The 20,650-nt window shown below is 46.0% G+C and overlaps 1 protein-coding gene across 6 annotated transcripts in view; it reads right to left on the minus strand.

Moving 5' to 3' along the window:
- The window catches only part of MICAL-like (protein), an 80,950-nt gene that overhangs the window by 42,277 nt on the left and 18,023 nt on the right, over nt 1-20,650 (minus strand). Inside the window, exon 1 of one of the 6 annotated variants that reach the window (XM_065452658.2) lies at nt 1,470-1,723. The exons of 2 other annotated variants lie outside the window; for them this stretch is intronic. The gene's annotated coding sequence lies outside the window, so the exon portion shown is untranslated. Of the gene's footprint in view, nt 1-918; nt 1,370-1,469; nt 1,724-20,650 lie in introns of those variants that run through there. 3 more of the 6 variants (XM_065452654.2, XM_065452656.2, XM_065452653.2) reach the window with 3 other exon arrangements.

Below are 20,650 nucleotides of genomic sequence, written 5' to 3' on the forward strand. Positions count from 1 at the left end.
CCCAAGCTGCGAGAGGGGTTCGTACGAGTGCTTCGAATGATTTCCACAAAAGCTGCACACAGCTCTAACTTGGCTTCGGTGTGTGCTTCATGCCCTCCGTGTACCCGACCGTCTTCGCCGTTTCTTTTTTATTGTCCACAATAACCCACCTATAAAAACCAGGCCCAAGAGAACACGACCCTGTAATTTGTCTCACAAGGTCACACCAATATGCCGTCATTTCTCACTCAGATGCACAACATAGTCGCTACTCGAATAAACGAATACGGGCCAGAAAGGGTGAAGACACATTTGGGCACGGTAGCTCCCTTCGCTCACCAGTTGCTCTATAATTCGCGGCACAAAAGTTGACCTAAAAAGACATTCTTTTCGCTCGCTGGCCACAAAAGCGTCGGCGTCCACGGCCCCCGCACATCCGTGCCTCGTCTGCCCGCAGATTGGCACACAAAAGCAGACGCTCACCACGGTCACGTGATCACCAACGAGTGCGAGTCCAAACACGGCACGGGCTCTCAAAGTTCAATTTCAGGTGCCATAGTCGTCGAGAAGTTACTTTTTCTTACCAGGTAAGTTAACTCGCTTTTCATTTTTTTTTTTAATTTTCGTTTCCTTTCCCTCCAGTATATGCAAAAGTGTCTTTTTCTAACAGGATACATCAGAAGCGGTAAACTGCACAACTTTCTACCGAGCCATTACATATAAAGCAGGCTCTTCGCAGGTTTCACATAAACATACTTTTCTAGGGCAACACGCAACCACTTGTAATACTCTTACTTCACGTGGTACTTCATCTTCCTGAAATCTGTTAACTCGGAAAACGGCCTCACGCGATGGCAATTTCTTTGCCCTCTGAAATATTTTGGGAAGAACGGCACTGCAAGAAAGGCACGCTATTAAAAGGAAAACCTGCGAACGCACGCAGCCTAGGCAGCCACGGCGAAGACGCCCACCGTCGCTGACTGACGTCGGGAAAAACGGCTGCTCCCAGAAAAGAGGTCCAGCGGCGGGTCGTTAGCCGCCAACCAGGTCCGCTGACACCAATGCTCTCTCTGTGCCGAGCACCACCAGTGGCCGTTAATCACGCGCAATGATGACGGCAGGTTGCGCCGAAGAAGGCGTGGACGTATGAAGCTGCTGCACAGCTTGAAGACGCGTCCAAACTAACACACTGCTCCGCAGGGCAGCGACTAACGTTCCTCGCGTCGCAAAATAAGTTAAGGCCCTTGCCCTTTGACCAATGGAACGTTTTCTTCGGGCGGAAAACGATCATGCCACACTCGTTATCAGATAGTAGCTACGCTAAATCTATACGAGACGCGCACACGTCGCATCGGCGCACGCCCAAAACATGGCCTCTTTGGGGCGCAGCCGCAACTTCATTCGCGCGAAACGTCAACAGCGCGCGCGCGCGCGCATGCAGCGCCGCCATCGGAGAGCGACGAAACGAGGGTTCACGCAACACTACTCACCTGTGCCCGCTAGTCGAGGGAACCCGCACGGCGTCAGCGACTCGCACCGAATGGGCCGTAGTAGTCACGGCAAAAGGAAAACCGGCGCGAAACCAGGTCACGGCGGCCGCAGCCGTGCCGCCGCCGCGTCACGTAGCGGGTGAAAACGGCTGCCGCCAGGTGGCGCGGCGTGAAAACAGCTGACAGTGGCCCAAGCGGAGACCGAAAAAACAAAGACGCGCCGTTCGAGTCCGCGACGTAACCAAGGCGGGGACGTGCGTTGTCGAGCGAGTTTGCTTGGAAGATGTAAAACTTTACTACGAGGACGTGTTTGCGCCATTTGAGGCTTATCTTGTCCCTAGGCAATATTCGTAATCTATCTTATCTCGCGTGCCTTTTTCCCTTTCTGTAAGGCTGCGCGCTTGGTACTTCCAGGCCCCGAACGACACGCGCGATACCAGCGATTCCCGACAGGAAAGCAGCGAGCGCGGCTTTCACGAGAGGAAACGAAGCAAGGCAGACGTTTATCAGGTGTGGGAACAAGATACGCCCGAAAAGGTCCAAACTTTTCTGACGGGCAGGGCCGGTGGTCGCTCACGGCAGATGTTTATTGAAACCATCACGGCGTTATACACCTTACTCCAGGTTGTCAGACATGCACAAGCTAAAGACGAAGCAGATGCAATCAGTGAATGAATCGCTTATCAAGCATCTCATACTTTCTCTAAGGAAAACTGAGGCGTCACCACTGTAACGGCGGTATGGTTGCACGCGTATTATTAACACATCAACTTTCCTTAGAAAAAGTGAAGCTCGATCAGTGAGGAATCAGCGGAATCCGACATACAAGCTTCAGTGTTGCATCTAGTTCATCTTCACTGTGCGTATGTCTGACAACCTGGGTATCTATAACTTCTTGGTTTCAATAAATGTCAGTTGTGAGCGGCGGTCCTGTAAAACGAAGATGCGGAATGCACTACGACCAGACGTGCCTTCTTTCATTCCGCCCAGAATTATAGGGCTCATTTAGAAACAAACATGCGCTTTTTGTAGAAATTTTTAGCGGATATCGGATGACTATGCTGATATGTAGACGCTTTCATCCAAATACATGTGCCCATGGCGGATCTTTAGCAAACTGCCTGCCTGGATTTAACGCGTCGCTAGCTGGTTCAAATTGACCACTTGCAGAAGTACGACTGCGCATGCGCAAAAACCGGCCGCGAGGCGGCGCTTCGTGAGCGCCGTCTCCGTGGTTGGAAAGCAAACTGCTCTGCTCGGGCGTGACATGCCGCCCAACTGAGTCGCTTTCGGCTGCACGAGCTATTATTATGAAAATGGAAATAGTAATTTCTTCAGATTTCCGCCCGCGAAGGTTAATGTGGAGAAGTTTGCGGACGGCAGCGGTGAAGCGGTCGAACCCGGACGGCACGCCGTGGCAGCTAACAGTGCATTCTAGGATCTGTGGCTTATGCAGGCAACTTCTATTCCCTTGTCATCTTCTGCCAGTTCTGCAACGCTGAACAGAAGGCCAGCGACGTGCTGGCAGGGCTCGCTGAGGCTGTAAAATATAAAGAATGCAGTTTTCCTTCGCGCTCGTCACTGAGTGACCCTGAGTAGATGCGAGTACGATTAAGCGATTTGTGAAGAACAGCGCAAACAGATGCGGCCAGTCTATGTACGTCATGTCATTTGTGAGTCTGCGCTCGTCTTCTTTTTTTTCCGTACATGTCAGTTGTGTTGCGCTCTCTTCCAACATGACTTCGAACCAATTCGTCAAACTATTTGCCTTGGTGGTATTCGCGAGTGAGCGGGAGCGTACTGGCCTGCGGACGCACGCGCTGCCCATATTTAAGCTAATATAACGTATAATAAAATAGGTTGGCGTAAGCTTTGAGGCCTTAGCGCTCACAAAAATGCGAAATTTGGGATACGCCTTCGTAAACCACAAGCATGCAACACAGCAGTTTGGCGAAACAGCACGAGATGAATATCAAATTTGCAAGCTAGAACGTGTACATCTGTTGTTCCATGCGAGAGTTCGGGGAATGCGACAGGCATAAAGCACTCATCCGGTCACACATTCACAGTGCTCTCCGGCAGTGTCGCCAATGGCTTTTGTGAACCATGCTGTAACCACGTAGATGCCCGACTTCATGGATGGTGTGTACGTAGCTCCTATGAGGCCAAGTGGAAGGTCCACGGTGTTTACGTTAAGTTTTATGTGCTTAACTTAACCCTCTTTCTTTAAAGCCCATCGGCGGTGTGCTTGACAAACGGACGAAGTGTTGGCATGAAGATAACCCCACGCATTGTCGCTCATTATCTAGCGCTCTGAGAAGTCAGCTGTCCGTCCCATTTGCAAAAACGGCAAGAGAATGAAGTCCTCTTCAATCATATTTAAGGCAGGTCATATATGGCAACTACCAAAGAACGTCGACGCTTTCACAAAACGTGTAAGAAGCTCTGCAAACACAACGTCGCCACTCGATGCCGCCGTACCAAAGCAAGGCTGGAGCCGGGATGTTTTCCAACCAAGCGGCGAGGCGCAAGCTTCCCGTTTTTCATGCTAGGTGGCGCTCCGACTTCTGCAAGTGGTCAATTGTGAAGATGACACGCTGTGTATCCCAACCTCACTAAAGAACAACGCACAATGCAAGAAAATATTGGCCGCTTATCAATAGCGCTAACTTCATCCGCATTAAAACTGCAGTTGTGCACCATCGTGCATGTTCGCTGACGATCCAGCCACTGACTGAGCAGGTGTGCTGAGGCGCGCAAATTTCACTGACGGTCGACGCAGGCCGCTGCTGGGCCGCTGTCTGTCGACACTCGGCGGTCACTGTTGTGTGCATCCGACACAAATCACGCGCGCTTCCTAACATGTTACTGCAAATTACGCAAACCTTCGCTTGGGCCAGATATGCCCAAACAAACCTGAAATTTTCAATGAAATACATGGCTCGGATTTTATCAGCGACAGTTATCGCGTATCACCGATACAGGGACATACGATAGGCCGTGCAGTTAAGGGTATATTTTGTGAACATACGGACATGCATTTGAATTGCAGAAAACCTGCAACGATATCAGAGCCATCACATGTTACTTGGAACTGTAAAAATAAAGAAAAAAATAAGGGTATTTCTCGCAGCTCCAACTTGTACATTTTTTTTTTAATTTTGATGAAAGGCAGGTTACAAACAATATAAACACATCTGGCACTTTCATATTCTAACATATTCAGGAAAAGAAACAGTATAGCCTGTTGTGCCATTACCACAAGCCCGGATTCCGAATCTGCAAGATGCGGAATCTATCCTGCGAGCGCCCTAATTCTCCCTTCACAAGTCAAGATGCTGAGCCGTCAGGCAGCGGGGTCCTGCGGGAGAAGTTTCGGCTAGCCGCATGTTTGGACGTGTCGGCGTGTGCCAGACAGCCCGGCGCCGCACCTCCCTTTGCCTGGAGGTCTCCGCGCGCGCGAACTTTGAACCGGGTGGCCAGCGCGGTCGCTGGTTGGACCCCTCGGACGACCGTCGTGTGCTGACTTTGTATTGGGCCGTTTGAGTGACAATGGTTCCTCGGGGATTATAAAAGCAGCGTCGCGCTGCCTGAAAAACAGGATCCGCCGTCCCACCGGGAGAGAGTGTCGCTCCCGACTGGGGTGAGATGTGTCACGCGTTTTCGCCGGACGTCGTCGTGCGAGAACAGTCGCGTTTGTTGTGAGCACTCGGCCCCAGTGCCGACCCGTTCATGTCCTGTATGATAACCTGTATATAATGTATAAAGTCCCTTTTGTTATTCTCATCGACGCCAGGCTCGGAGTCTTCGCTACCAACGCTCTGTCACGAAACGGGTGACGAGCGCTACGGGACCACAAAGCCGTAATCGGGGTGCAGCGGTGAAAGTTCGTAACACTGCTGGCACCGGTTGGATGTCGTAACAAGCCTGAGAAAACTTACATACCAGGTACCAAAAAGTTCTAGAAATAATTTTTTTGTAACATCCAAACTGAATAAATGAATTTCATCCAGTTGCTTTACAAGTGTTCAAAGTAGACATAACCTTGAAAGAGTTTTCATGTAAAGTCACTAGGCGACATAGCAGTCTTTCGCAACCAACTGTTCGGCTTGTTGCCGCGTTTAGTTGAACATACAGCACTGAGCTATAACAGAGCGTACTTACCTTTCGGCCCTGGCGGTGTCAATTGACGACTTTACAGAAAACGTCCATGAAACGAAGTGAACAGATAAAGTTAAGCTTTTAACGTGAAGCCAGCATAGTCGCGAGTGACGTGATGGGCACAAATCCTGAGAAAATAGTCAACTTCTGCGTTAGGCGGAAAAACACCTAGTAGAACGCGATTCCTGAAATAGCTGCTGACAAAGAATTATTGAGAAGCCGTCTTCGAATAGTGCCACAACTATTGGAGGGGGGGGGGGGGGGCACAGAAATTGGTGCAAGACGATCCCCATAGTCGGCCGTCCGTGAACTACAAATACCGCTGCAAATGTGGAATATGCGAAACTGTTACAGTGCGCATGACGCAACAATTTACAGTGAAAGCTCGTTAATTCGAACTTCAATAATTCGAATTTATGGATAATTCGAACTGTACGATTTGGTCCGGCCAAGCTCCACAGAAGTCTATGTATAAAGAAGTCCGTTAATTCGAACGCGAGAAGGTTCCCTCACGGATAATTCGAACTACGATCGCCTGGCACACGGCCAGAGAAACGCGCCTACTGCCTACACACAAGGCTGTATTGCCTCCGAAACGGAGAGAATGGCGAGAGAAGGCAAAATCGGAAAAAATCTAACCGACGCGGGGTGAGCCAGAAGGCAGCGGCGGCTGCCGCCTCTGCGTTCTACGTAACCCCCGAGACTTCTTGCCCGTTGTGAATCTCGGAGGCTTTGCAAATCTTGTACAGCTGCTAATGCTGTGCGGAGATGGCACGGCAAGCGCCAAAACACAGCGAATCAAGTACGTCGCAGCTGCGCTTGCAATCAAGAACCAACGAATCAGGGCCTTCGCCACCTTCACATGTTCAGCGTGTTTGTCTTGGCACTCTTCGTCGGTTGTGCACCTCTGTTTTCAGCTTAGGAGGTATCGGCCGTCGCGATTCATTGTGATGGTGTTAAGCCTCGGTTAACGTTCGTTTCGGTGGACACCGGTGGTGTGGCACAGTCGGACCCAGAGCTTCGACTTTCGGACCCAGAGCCATCACTTTCTAACACGCCAAATTTCTGACACGCCTTACTGCTTCCAAATCGCAGTGTACTGTTGCTCTCCTTCACTTTCGTTAGTTCGAACTTTCGTTAATTCGAACTGAAGCGGCTTCCCCTTGCGGTTCGCATTAACGAGCTTTTACTGTACAAAAACAAAACTGAAAGTAAAAAGTATCCCTCGCAGACTTCCAAACAGAGAGAAATCAGACGAACTTTTTCTCCTGAACTTTTGGAAGTAATCCGACATTTGTGTTACGCATCTGTGGATATGAAAGCTGCAGGTGCTACAAATCACACCCTCAAACAAAGCGACAAAGCGCCATTCACACACACACACTTACTGCGGAACTTTTGGAAAGGACAAGAAGTTATCCCTCATTCGTATTAAGCATCACTGCCAAAGATGAAAGCGGGTGTTACCAGCTGTACCCCCAAATAAAGTGACAAAGTGTCATTCGTACAACGACAAACCAACACACAGACACAAAAACAGACAAACTTTTGCTGCTGAACTATTGGAAGTAACCCCACATTTGTGTTATGCATCCCTAGGAGATGAAAGCTGGTGCTACCAATTAGACCCTCAAATGAAGCGACAGTGTCATTCGTACAATGACAAACCAACAAAGAAACCAGATGAGCATTTGCTGCTGAACTTTGGAAATGGCCTGAAGCGATCCCACATTTGTGTTATGCATCACTGCCGGAGAGCGAGACAAAAACGAAAGGAGGGCACTTCCAGCTAGTAGAAGTTTTCTTAAACTTTTATCACGCCATTCTTAACTGGCTATTGTAAAGCCTCACTTGAGGTCGGAATAGAGCATTCCCTTTGATGGACGTTCTTGCTTTGCATAACTTTAGAAGCTTGACGCTACCTTGAATTTCTTTCTCTGCCTCCGAGTGCTCTCTGAGGCTGCTTTTGCCGTTAGCTCTTGAAGCACGCCGGAGATGAAAGCAGGTGATACCAGTAAGACCCTCGAACGAAGCTATGCGTGCCGTTCGCTCACTGACAGACTAATACAAAGAAATTACACAAACATATACTGCTGAATTTTTGGAATGGGCCACAACTAATCACACATTTGTGTTATGCATCACTGCGAGAGATGAAAGCTTTTGCTACCACTAAGACCCTTAAAGGAAGCTACAAGTTTCATTCGCAAACTGACTAGCAGAAAGACACTAGACACACATTTCCTCCTGAACATTTGGAGAGTGCCAGTCATCTCACATTTGTGTTATGCATCATCGAAGGAGATGAAAGCAGGAGCTACCAGTGAGATCCTCAAACGAAGCTACAGTGGCTTTCGCGCACTGATACTAACACAAAGAAGCCAAACCAACATTTGAAACTGAGCTTTTGGAAAGGGCCAGTAATACAAAATGTGCGTTATGCATCATTGCCAGAGATGAAAGCTCGTGCTAACAGTAAGACACTCAAACGAAGCTACAAGTGCATTTCGAGGACTGATACGCACACACAGAAGCCAGACAAGCATTTGCTGCTGAACTTTTGGAAATAGCCAGAATCATCCCACATTGGTGTTATGCACCACAGCCAGAGATGAAAACAGGTGCAGTAAGACCCCCAAATGCAGCTACAAGTTCCATTCGCGCACTGATACTAACACAAAAAACCACACAAACATTTGCTATTGAACTTTTCTGTAAAGGACCAGAAGTAATATCAAATTGTGTTGCGCATGAGTGCCGGAGATGAAAGCTTGTGCTACCAGAAAGACCCTCAAACGAATCCATGATAGAATGTAAGCGCGCCCGAACGAAGACGTAGAATGAAATAGAGACACAGAGACAGCGCTACTTTCAGCTATAGATTTTTATTTACGCACAAACCGATAAATATAAACGTCCTCGTTCAGTCGCGCTTACACATTTTATCACGGATTCTAACCAACCAGCCCGACAACGTGTTTTGGCCTCAAACGAAGCTACAAGTGCAGTTCGCACAGTGAAGGACTAACACAAAGAAGCCAAATAAACATTTGCTGTTGAACTTTTAGAAAGGGCTAGAGTCAGCCCACATTTGTGTTATGCACCATTCCCGGAGATAAAAGAAGGTGGCACCAGTAAGACCCTCAAAGTAAACTACAATTGCCATTCGCGCACTGACACACTAACACAAAGAAACCAGACAAACATTTGGTTCTTGTTGAACGACAACGCGATGCTTCACACTTCAGTTTCATTGCAAGAATATCAGGCCAAACACCAAATTTCTGCTCTACCACATCCCCCATATTCAGCCAATTTGTCGTCATGTCCTTTTTTTTTTTCTGGTGAAATTTAGTTATTTACTTAAACATATTGTCGATACCTCATGGAGTCACAGCAGGAAGGGCAAGCACAACGGTAGGATTTGTGAACAAATCAAATATAAATACTGCATATACTCATAGGACTGAATGCAAATGTTTTGCAAAGCTATACAGGGTGTCCCAACAATCACGCACCAAGATTTAAAACTGCGCAAATGCCCGTAGCTGGACAGAATCAAGGTAATGTTGTTTGCCGTCGCTTGGAGATACTCAGATAATTTTTTACATTCCGCCTAATTAGATCATTAACATTAATTAATCAACTTCTCAATTATCAGATGAAAAGTGTCAATGAGAAAATTGGAGCAACGTGAAACAAAAAAGAACTGGATTATCGTAGTTGGATTGTCGGGCCGAAATCCGGTCATCGGTTTCGTGTAATCGCTAGCGCGTCGAGAAGAGCGAGTGAAGGAGACATGTTCGGTGAATCCGCTTGAGAAGATTGCATGTAAACGCGGTCGGGTCGCGACGGTCAGTTCGACTTCTGACTCGATCCGATCGCGTCGAGTCAATAAGCGAAGCTCGTCCATCCAATTTTGCGCTGCTCTACTGATAGCCAAGAGAGGTAAGTGTTATATGGAGAGCATAGTCCGTGCTATGCTGCCCCCTTTGAGTACACGCGGTGCATTGCACGAAGACTGGATGAAATGTGAAGTCGTGTTTACCTGTCCAGAGAAAGTACTCCTGCCATTGGTATTTTTTTTTTAATCATCCGCCGGAGAGCCATGACAGCCGTGACACTCACAGCATTGCTTTCTGAGATGGTACAGGCTACGTGAGCGGGGATTTTAACCATGCAGACTTCGATCGGACTGTCGAGAACGTACAGACCAAACAGCTAGACAGCAGGCTCACACCATGTTTAGTGAATTACTGAGTCTTTATCTCGATTTTACCAGTATTTAAAATATATTGCGATATATGTAATATCCACCTTGGACTTATTTCTATGCCATGACCCGAACATTGCATCCACATTGTTCGCTAGCTCAGGTACGTGACCATAGCGGCGTTGCGGCATAACTAACCATATCAGGAGTGCAAATTACGGTGACAAACTTCGACCAAAAATATTAATGAGACTATATGTCTCTGCATAAATAGTACCTGCAATCATTACGTTATCATAATGACGTACAGGTTGTTCTTTGACATTGCGGTCTGCTTGTGTGCGTGTGCGTGTGTGCGTGCGTGTATGTGTGCGTGCGCGTATGTGTGTGTGTGTGTGTGTGTGTGTGTGTGTGTGTGTGTGTGTGAGAGAGAGAGAGAGAGAGAGAGAAAATAAGGGTTTATTGTAGTAGAGGCTGTTTGGTTATGGTGGGTGGAGCCCGTCTTCCAGGGCCCCACTGGTTACAGCGGCTCGCCGGGCCTGGTCAAGGGTCGCCAGCTGGCTTCCCAATTCCACTGCCGCGAGTCGCGCCTCCCACGACCAGTTATGGTGAGTGTTGTCTAAGAGCGACGAGATGGCAGCCGCCAGGCGTAACGTGCAGTGGAATGTTGTGTGTTCCCATGTCGGTGTTTCTTGGCACCACGGGCACTTGTTGCTGTATTTGCCTGGGTGCATTTTGTGCAGCCTGTATAAATGCGGGAAAGTGTTTGTTTGGAGGCGGCGCCAGTCGTGTGCTTGCCTCCTGCTTAGGTCTAAGTGGGAAGGGGCTTTGGTTTGCATACGTAGTCGTAATTCGAGGATTTTTTTTTAGCGCACCGGGTGTCGAGGTGTTCTCTTGGGCGGTGCGGCCCGCGGCTCTGCATGTCGTGCCTCGAGCCAAGCGGTACGCCCGTTCGTTCCCCGCTATCCCTGTCTGCGCCGGGCACCAGGTCACGCAATGATCCATAGCGAGTTGCGTTCCTAGGATGCGGAAGACGCCGCCCGGTAAAGCCGAAGGAAGACGCGGCAGTGTGTGTGTGAGAATCGGTTATTTGAAACAGTTGAGCATTCTGTGTGGTAGAGAATCTCAAACTAAGAAACAAATAAATGGCTGGTAAAAAAAATTAGGCGTTCATTAAAATTGTTTAATAACTGTACTCTACCTAACCAGCAAGAACTACGAAATGCTAAATATGGTTGTCAAAGCTGCTATAAAAATTAAAAGTTCATTCTTTTTTTTCAGCTGAATGTTAAGTTTTAGGGGTGGGTGAATATTAAATATCATGTACTCGTGACACCTGCGGCAGAAAGGATGTTCCACATCTGCCGCCAAGGTTTGTGAGTGGTGGCGCTGGCTAACACTCCCAGGGTTAGTTCTAGTAGTAACACATATATACCCAAGAAAGTGGATGGGGAAACGGCGCCGCGGTAGCTCAATTCGTTAGAGCATCTCACGCGTAATGCGAAGGCGTGGGATCATTCCCCAACAGCGGCAAGTTGTTTTTTCATCCACTTTCATTGCCATTAATTATTTCTGTAATTCAATTAATAAGTACACGTATGTCGTCCTTGGTGTTTTTGTTTGTTGGCTTCTCATGATACGATCAATAAAAATCGGGCCCCTCAGTTAACCCCTTTCCTTCTCGCACTGTTTTTGTACGCCTCCGTTGCTTGTGGTTTCCCTACTTTTCTGCCAACAAACCTCCAATCGCCTCTTACTCATCTTTATTGCGGACATGTTTACTTTTCCCCTGCTATCGCTGAACCTAAGGGCAGCAAGGAGGCTAGAGAAGCCTGAACCAACAGCCGGGTAGATATCTTCACATTATAATAAAACATGTTCCATCGTTTCCCTAGCTTTACCGCAGCAAGCACATGCTTCTTCCTTCTTATACCTCGCTTTATAACTACGTTATATATAAAATTCTAAGGCTTCCCGACCTCGCTTCGAGAAGTAAGGAGCTTCCCTTTGAGTTATCATAAATTGTTTCTTTCCCGATTTCGTTTTTCCTCTGAAGTAGTTCCTCATGGCAGGTTTTTTTTTTCCCCCATTGCCGCCGCACATGACATTATTTCAGCCTCTCTGACATTCCGCTTGACGCTGTTTGTTGCTCTGTTGCTCACCCTACAGGCCGCATACTTGCTAATAAGCTTCCTAGTTATTTTCCTCCACTGTGAATCAATATTATTCCTGTACAAATACCTGAACACTCTCCCAGCCCATTTGCTTTCTTCCATATTCCTCAGTCGTTCTTCATAATAAATTTTACTGTGAGCTTCCCTCACTTCAAAACTAGTCCAGCCCATATCACCCTGCACAGCTTCATTTGTAGTATTCCCGTGAGCGCCCGATGCGAGGCGTCCCACTGACCTTTGGTTCCCACCGAGTCCTGATTGTACCCCTGATTTAAAGCAAACAACCGCATTTCCAAAAGTAAGTCCTGGAACCATTACACCTTTCCACATACCCCGGCGCATCTCGTACCTATTGTATCGCCATAGCGCTCCGTGTTCCATTGCGGACTGATTTCCCTTCCCCTTTGCTGTTATTGTTCTTTTCCTGTGTTTCCTTATACCTATTGCCTTCGTTTACCCATATACCAATATATTTATGTTCTTGTACCCGAGGTATTTCCTGGCCTTGTATTACCACTGTCATTTCACTGTTTTCACTGAATACCACAACACCCGATTTTGCAACGCTAAATTTCAAACCTAAGTTCTCGCCTTCCTATGCAGACATATATTAGCCAGAGGTCGGAAATCACTTTGCTTGTTAGCTGGTAATACAACGTCGTCCGCATAAAATACGCGGATGCGCGAAGGCGAGCGCCATCTGGTGGTGGTGAAAGGAACCCAACGACGCACGTCTTCCGCTGCGACTGGTTGGCCTATTCGACTAGAGAACAGCCACGCAGTACCCATGGTAATTAAAGCCCGGCGAAATCCGCAAAGCTTCGCTTTGAAAAGTTGATATTCGCCGACCTCTACGTTAACCGAAAGGAATTACCCAAAAAAAGTTTTGGAGATAAAAAGTACAGGAAAGACCCCATGGGCGTGCATGCCTTGACCGTACAGGTGATAAAATTAACTACAGATTACAAAAAGCAGACACTTTCAAAGAATATTTCGTTAGTATTCTTTCATAGCGTGTCTAACACTTACCGTTAGAGTATTACAGCAAAACGTTTGCGAATTACATTGGCAATCACATTTAGTACAGCAACTGATTCTCGTGGCTGGTCGCAAACGTAGTTCGGCCGTACATACACCACGGGGACAAAAAGCTTCGTTGACAACGTGCAGGCAAACCCAGTTAAAAGCATGCAGTTTGCGGCAAGTTGTCTGAACATATTTTTACATCAATATGGTCAAGAACGTTTATTTAGTCGGCTTCTTCGCGCCTTCAGAAGAGATCTCATCTCAAAAATGGATACTCAAGTATTAAGCAGCTTGCTGAATTTTAGCGTTAGATTTCACATGATTTATTTATTTATTTATTTATTTATTTATTTATTTATTTATTTATATTACCCTCAAGGCCAGGGGGCATTGCAGAGGGAAGTGATATGAAAAGTGAAAAAGTTACAAGAATGCAATATGTTACAATAAAAAGAAGAAATAATCATTGCTGATATTACACAATGTTATAGCTAAGGTGCAAGTGAAATGAACATAAAGTCAGATTAGGAAAACTAGACAGTAATAATCTTTGGCAAGTACAAGATAGCTGCAACTTATACAATATTCGCTAGTGCTAGTTTAAAGGCATTGTTATCAGTAATAGCAGAGTACTTCCATGTTTTTCTGGTCACGAAACTCCGCCGTCACGCTATGGGAGAGGTTCATATGCTGCCCAAAGGTGCCGCGACGCGGCGCCACTGTGCCACAGAGGGCATCGTTCGCGTACCGAAACGCGTGTGCAGTGCGAGGCGAGCTGAGTGATCGGGTGCGTTTTGTGCATGTGCTGCGCTATTTTTCGAGTGCTGGGTTGTTTAGTTGAAGTGGCGGGGTGGGACAACGATGCCGAACACGTGTTGCAAGTAACAACTGAAGAAGAAGAATGATGGTATCTCTAACAAGCCATTTAAAAAAATTGCTGTATTTGTGATGTGGCTACTTCTGTTCGTTTGAGTTGTTTTGCCATGTGTTATGAAATGCTTATGCTTTGCACTTTCTTGTTTATAGAAACAATCGATTATGTATTCTGTATTTATTGCCATTCGTTTCCTGGTGTTTGTTTCCTGCCCTCCAATGCACATATCTCACGTTTGATGTTATTCCTTTATGCTTATTATATCAGTGTCATGCTTTTAACAAACTTCTTGCATTGTGAATGGTGGACCATTCGTGACCGGAGGCCTCTGTGCTGTCTGTATTTCGCTCCGCTTATTTTACATGATAAATAAATGATCGTGCTCGTATGTTGTTTTTTGCACCAACACGTTCTAGGTATTTCTTTTCTTAATCGAATTATAAAGCTTTTAACACGTTGTAAATAGTTGCGCATTAAGAACAAAAATACCTAGTCTCGTCGTTTATGCGTCGGAACCACGAGCAGCGTGAATAAGTGCTGGGCTTACTGACGCTTCTAAACGACTGCTTGCTAAGGCAATTGCCTAATTACAATACAGCTAGTTTCAATTGTGCAGGTCCTAACACTTCACGTTCGCCTTAATCCGTTGCTAAAAGCCGCACCGAAGACATTAAGTAGCGAAGTTTGTCTTGCATTAATCCTACCTAAATCTCATTCACAAATAGCATCGCTTCGCAGAGAAATCTTAAGCGCACGGAGCAGCTCAATTTCCTTTTCTTTGTCATTAAGTATTCTACGGTAGCAGCCCTTTGCAATAACAATTTCATTCTTTTGATCTCCTTATAAGATACTGCCCACAGTCAGAGTCCTTCTCTGCCACAGTTTAATAGAAAGCGAACAGCTGTGCTCGGCGAACAATCTGGCGCTATGCGCAACGGAGAGTTGGCGCTTGCTTACGTGTAAGCAGGGATGCAACAGCCCATATGTTTGCATCTGGTGATAAGTGGGACCACTGGCGCTTTGTTGCTAATGCGCGGTGTTTAACTTGACGCAAATATTAAAAAGCGGAGCCCACCGAAGTGTTGAGGCGAACGGCGATGATGAAGAAATCTGGACCGAGACCTCCCGGCCGTGTACAGCGGACGCATTTCGACGGGGGCGAAATGCAAAACACCCGTTAATTTAAATTAAGGTGCATTTTAAAGACATTTATAGTAGCGAAGTTTGTCTTGCATTAATCCTACCTAAATCTCATTCAGACATTTATTTACGTTTATTTAAATTTAGTTGCATTTTAAAGGATCCCAGGTGGTCAAAATTAATCTTAAGTCCCCCACTACGGCGTGCCTCATTATTGTGTCGTGGTTCGGGCTCTTAAAATCCCAGATTTAAAACATTTTTTTTTTTTTTTGGTCTGAGACCGCCTCAAGCTCCATGTTATGAGCGGCTTTTTTTCGTCCCGGGCGCTCATATCATGGCAGAAGACGCGCTCAGGCAGTAATTTAAGCATATTCAATGTTAAAAATAGTTACGTGAAACTAAAGCGACGGTTGAGGAAGTCGAGAAAGCTAGAATACCGAGGCTGTCCCACACACAACCACAGCGGTAGCGGCGTTCGCATGCCCTCTCATGCACGGTTGCGCCTCTAGCGGCGGGCGCTGGCTCTATATGAAACTGAGGCGGCAGTTTCGTGACCAGAAAAAAAAATGGAAGGGCGCTGGTAATAGTTACGATGTCCGAAGGAAGGTGGTTCCATTCCAGAGATGTTCGCGGAAGAAATGACTGAAAAAAACTTTTGGTATGGCACAATACAAACCCTACTTTGAGGGAATAGTCAATACGATGAGAAACATACATTAGTGGCGTAATTAAATCATATCGTAGCACAGGCTGATAGTATAATTTATGAAACAGAGCTAGTCGAGATATTGTTCGACAAGAAGCCAATGGCGGTAAGTTGAGGCTACTTTTCACAGTGCTTATGCTTTCAGTTCTATTATAGATAGAAAGAATGAAACGAACCGAATTATTTTGAACAAGTTGAAGAGAATTAATTAGGTTAACTTGGCATGAATCCCAAACAGCCGATGCATATATATTCTAATTTTGGGCGTATTAATGTCGCATACAGCAGTAGTTTTAAAGTTGGCGGAGCGGAATGAAAATTTCGGTGCAAATAACCTAACGTCCGGTTAGCATTGTTAATTATGTAATTAGTATGGACAGCCATTGACAGGTTAGTCGTAATATGAACTCCAACGTAGTTATAGTTGTCAACGGATTCAAGGGCAATGTTATCCAGGTACTACTTAGGTAAGGCATAAGCCGCTCGAGATATTACTTTGAGTTTATTAATATTAAGTTCCATTAGCCATTTCATACACCAGCTAGAAATAATGTTTAGATCGGCCTGCAGTGCAGTTATGTCATCGGAGTTACTTATTTTGCGAAAAACAGCGCAATCATCGGCATAAAGGTGAATATTTGAGGATATTTCGAATGGAAAGTCGTTAATATAGATGAGAAATAAAACAGGACCTAGTACGGAACCTTGTGGTACACCTGAACATACTTTAGTGAAAGAAGAGTTATGGTCGTTAGTACTGACGAATTGAAAACGATTGGTTAGAAAACATTTTATCCATTTTGAGAGGTTACAGTCAAGATTAAGAATGTTTAGTTTGTATAGTAATAGCTCGAGACATACCTTATCAAATGCTTTAGAGAAATCTAGGAAAATGCAGTCGGCAAAGGAGGATTGATCTAGAATGCATTGTAACTTGCGCGTAAACAAGATGAGCTGTGTTTCGCACGAATATGTTCTCCAGAAACCATGCTGCGCTGACGTGAAAAATGAGGTAGTTTCGAGAAAATTAACCATATGACTATATATGATGTGCTTCAGCATTTTGCAGCAGATGCTGGTGAGAGATATCGATCTATAATTAGCGGGAGGAGATCTAACACCTGACATTATTTAACACCTGTTTGCTCTTGTTCGCAAATTACAATCCCCTGAAAGAAATAGACGACGATAAGAGCACGCGCACAATGCGGTAGATGTGGTTTCGGCAGGTTGTCTGCGGCAGGTTGTCTTTTCATATGCTTCCATAACGCTTGTCCTTACTATTGCGATATCATTAGAGGCGGACTTCACCCACATTGGAGGTATACCCAACAGAAAACTCGAGGTGTGTCAAGCGTACACGCGAGCGCGTCATAATGTGCACGAAATCACAGGTTTGTGAGAGATCATGAAACGACAATTGATAAACGAGTGTGCAAGCTATAGGTCGCACGTGGCGCACCAGCGCGCAGCTGCCGAGACGCCACAATCGTTCAACTGAATTCTGGGGTCTCACGTGCCACATGAGGCACGCCGTCATGGGGGGGACTCCGGATTAATGCTTACCTCCTGGGTTTCCTCAACGTGCACCCAATGTACGGAACACGGCTGTTCTTGCGCGCAACTCATCACATGTTATCGCATATAAGAGAGTTAGCCATGGCCAGTACTGGCATAGTTTTTTTTTACGTTTATACATTTCAATACTTTAGACATAACTTTTAATTTCCTTTTGTTCTCTGGCTTCAGTGTCTGTTCCACATGGCTGTCTCTAACAAAAGGAACTGAGCCCGTCTACTACTCTCATTTTTCTCGTTAATTGAATTTCATAAAGCTTTCGACACATTACAACTTATTACAATTTGTACTGAGCCTTTCACGAAGAAATTTTATGAGGCTATTAACTAGATAAATATGTATACAACCGGTCGCCAACGAAGCGTAGCTCCGCGATAAGTTATATAGGCTTGTATTGGACGAAGTTCACGTTTAAGGGCGCTGCAAGCACTCAGGTGCCGGACGCGTTTCCGCGTGCCTTTTTTTTTTTTTTTTCGTAGGAAAAAAGGCCCACACGAGACCTAGGCTGCTTTAAAACTGTTATCGGTCGTTTCTTTACGTTATCCACAATTTTTGTATTCACGCCTTGTCGATTTGGTAAACTAAGTAATTTTATTTATATTTATTAAACTTACTGAAATGTTTATGTCTGCAATAGGAAAGAAAAGATGCTCATGAAAAGCACCCAATAAAAGTTACCGCGCCTATAGAAATCGATCAACTTGATAAAAAGTATTCTGTATACGCGCTGTTAATCATTTCCGTTGGAATTACTAGCAACGTCATGCACCGTCTGAAATGACGACTGAACTTCAACTATTTGTCCGATTTGAACATTTTTGGCAAAATGGACTTTCTGGCGAAGTTTTATTGCCAATAAAACTTCGACTGGAGGTATTGTCGAAGCTAGCCTCCGGTGCTCCTAGCACTGCAATAAAACGACCCAATAATCTGCGCTTCGGTCGACTCGCCAACACAACTTTTAAATTACAGCAGCAGTGGAGCACAGAAGCTTGTCTAACTTTTCAATGCGGCATACCCCTGTCATACGGGTACCCGAAAACTAACTCCGTCGTCTTACTCTGGAGGGAGATGCACTCGGTGTCACACGGTCGCCCTTCCGCCCAGGGAGCATAATGGAGCTTTTGCTATAAGGAGATCGGCGATCTCCATCGGCGGCTGAAGGGAGTACTCTTGTGCCCGTACTTTTTGTTGTGAAAGTGATAATTTAATTATTGTTTGCCTTAAAAGTAATGTAGCGCGTGTTTAGAATGTTTTTTTATTGAATTAAATGTCCAGGCACAATTCAGCAACAGTTATGATTGTTGCTGCACAATATCTCTACTATAGGCCACTTGGCGCCACGTTTTTCTCGTCCTTCAGGGCGTTTACACGAACCCCACAGAGACGGGTCGAGGCGCCTCGTCGGGCTCGAACATGCCTGTCGAGTTCACGTAAAAGCTAGCCGGTCGGACTGAACAAGCGTCGAGTCGGGCTGAGTCATCCCGACCCGTTTGCAGCGTGCACGTGAATGCGGACGGCCGCCCGCGCCGAGACTTGCGCGGGAACCCCGGGACGTCGCGATTTATGCGGCGGCAGCGGATGCAATAATACCTGGGCAAGGTCGAGACAAAAGGCACCGTACAGTGCAACCTCATCGTAGAGATAAGAACCAGGAAATCGAGATGTTGCACACAGCAGCCGCAACCGGAAGCCAGCTTCCAACGCGTTGACGTCCCGACTCGTCAGAAGAGAGTTCATTTTATTTATTTGGAAATACTGCAGGCCTTAGAAGGCCAAGGGCAGGAGGGGAAAGGTACATACAAAAAATATAGATTGACGGAGTAGAAAAACGCTCCGAAAAAAAAAAAGAATAAAAAGTAGGAATGCATGATGAGTAAAGCACCTAAATAATGCATCATCATCATCATCATCAGCCTGGTTACGCCCACTGCAGGCAAAGGCCTCTCCCATACTTCTCCAACTACCCCGGTCATGTACTAATTGTGGCCATGTTGTCCCTGCAAACTTCTTAATATCATCCGCCCACCTAACTTTCTGCCGCCCCCTGCTACGCTTCCCTTCCCTTGGAATCCAGTCCGTAACCCTTAATGACCATCGGTTATCTTCCCTCCTCATTACATGTCCGGCCCATACCAATTTCTTTTTCTTGATTTCAACTAAGATGTCATTAACTCGCGTTTGTTCCCTCACCCAATCTGCTCTTTTCTTATTCCTTAACGTTACACCCATCATTCTTTCTTCCATAGCTTGTTGCGACGTCCTCAATTTGAGTAGAACCCTTTTCGTAAGCCTCCAGGTTTCTGCCCCGTAGGTGAGTACTGGTAAGACACAGCTATTATAAACTTTTCACTTGAGGGATAATGGCAACCTGCTGTTCATGATCTGACAATGCCTGGCAAACGCACACCAGCCCATTCTCATTCTTCCGATTATTTCAATCATGATCCGGATCCGCCGTCACGACCTATCCAAAGTAGATGTATTCTCTTACCACTCCCAGTGCCTCGCTACCTAATGTAAATTGCAGTTCTCTTCCGAGACTGTTAAACATTACTTTAGTTTTCTGCAGATTAATTTTTAGACCCACTCTTCTGCTTTGCCCCTCCAGGTCTGTGAGCATGCATTGCAATTGGTCCCCTGGGTTACTATAGTAAGCAAGGCAATATCATCAGCGAATCGCAAGTTACTAAGGTATTCTCCATTAACTTTTACCCCCCTTCTTCCCAATCCAGGTCTCTGAATACCTCCTGTAAACACGCTGTGAATAGCATTGGAGAGATAGTATCTCCCTGCCTGACGCCTTTCTTTATTGGGATTTTTTTTTTTAATGGAGGACTACGGCGACTGTGGAGCCGCTATATATATCGTTTAGTATTTTTATGTACGGATCGTCTAAACCCTGATTCCGTAATGTCTGTATGACTGCTGAGGTTTCAACTGAATCAAATGCTTTCTCGTAATCAATGAAAGCTATATATAACCGTTGGTCATATTCCGCACATTTCTCTATCACCTGATTGATAGTGTGAATACGGTCTATTGTTGAGTAGCCTTTACGGAATCCTGCCTGCTCCTTTGCTTGACAGAAGTCTAAGGTGTTCCTGATTCTATTTGCGATTACCTTAGTAAATACTTTGTAGGCAACGGACAGTAAGCTGATCGGTCTATAATTTTTCAAGTCTTTGGCGTCCCCTTTCTTATGAATTAAGATTGTGTTGGCGTTCTTCCAAGACGCCGGTACGCTGGAGGGCATGAGGCATTGCGTATACAGGGTGGCCAGTTTTTCTAGAACAATCTGCCCACCAT

Source organism: Dermacentor albipictus, chromosome 8, assembly GCF_038994185.2.
Source record: "Dermacentor albipictus isolate Rhodes 1998 colony chromosome 8, USDA_Dalb.pri_finalv2, whole genome shotgun sequence".
In the NCBI taxonomy this organism is placed as follows: Eukaryota; Metazoa; Arthropoda; class Arachnida; order Ixodida; family Ixodidae; genus Dermacentor; species Dermacentor albipictus.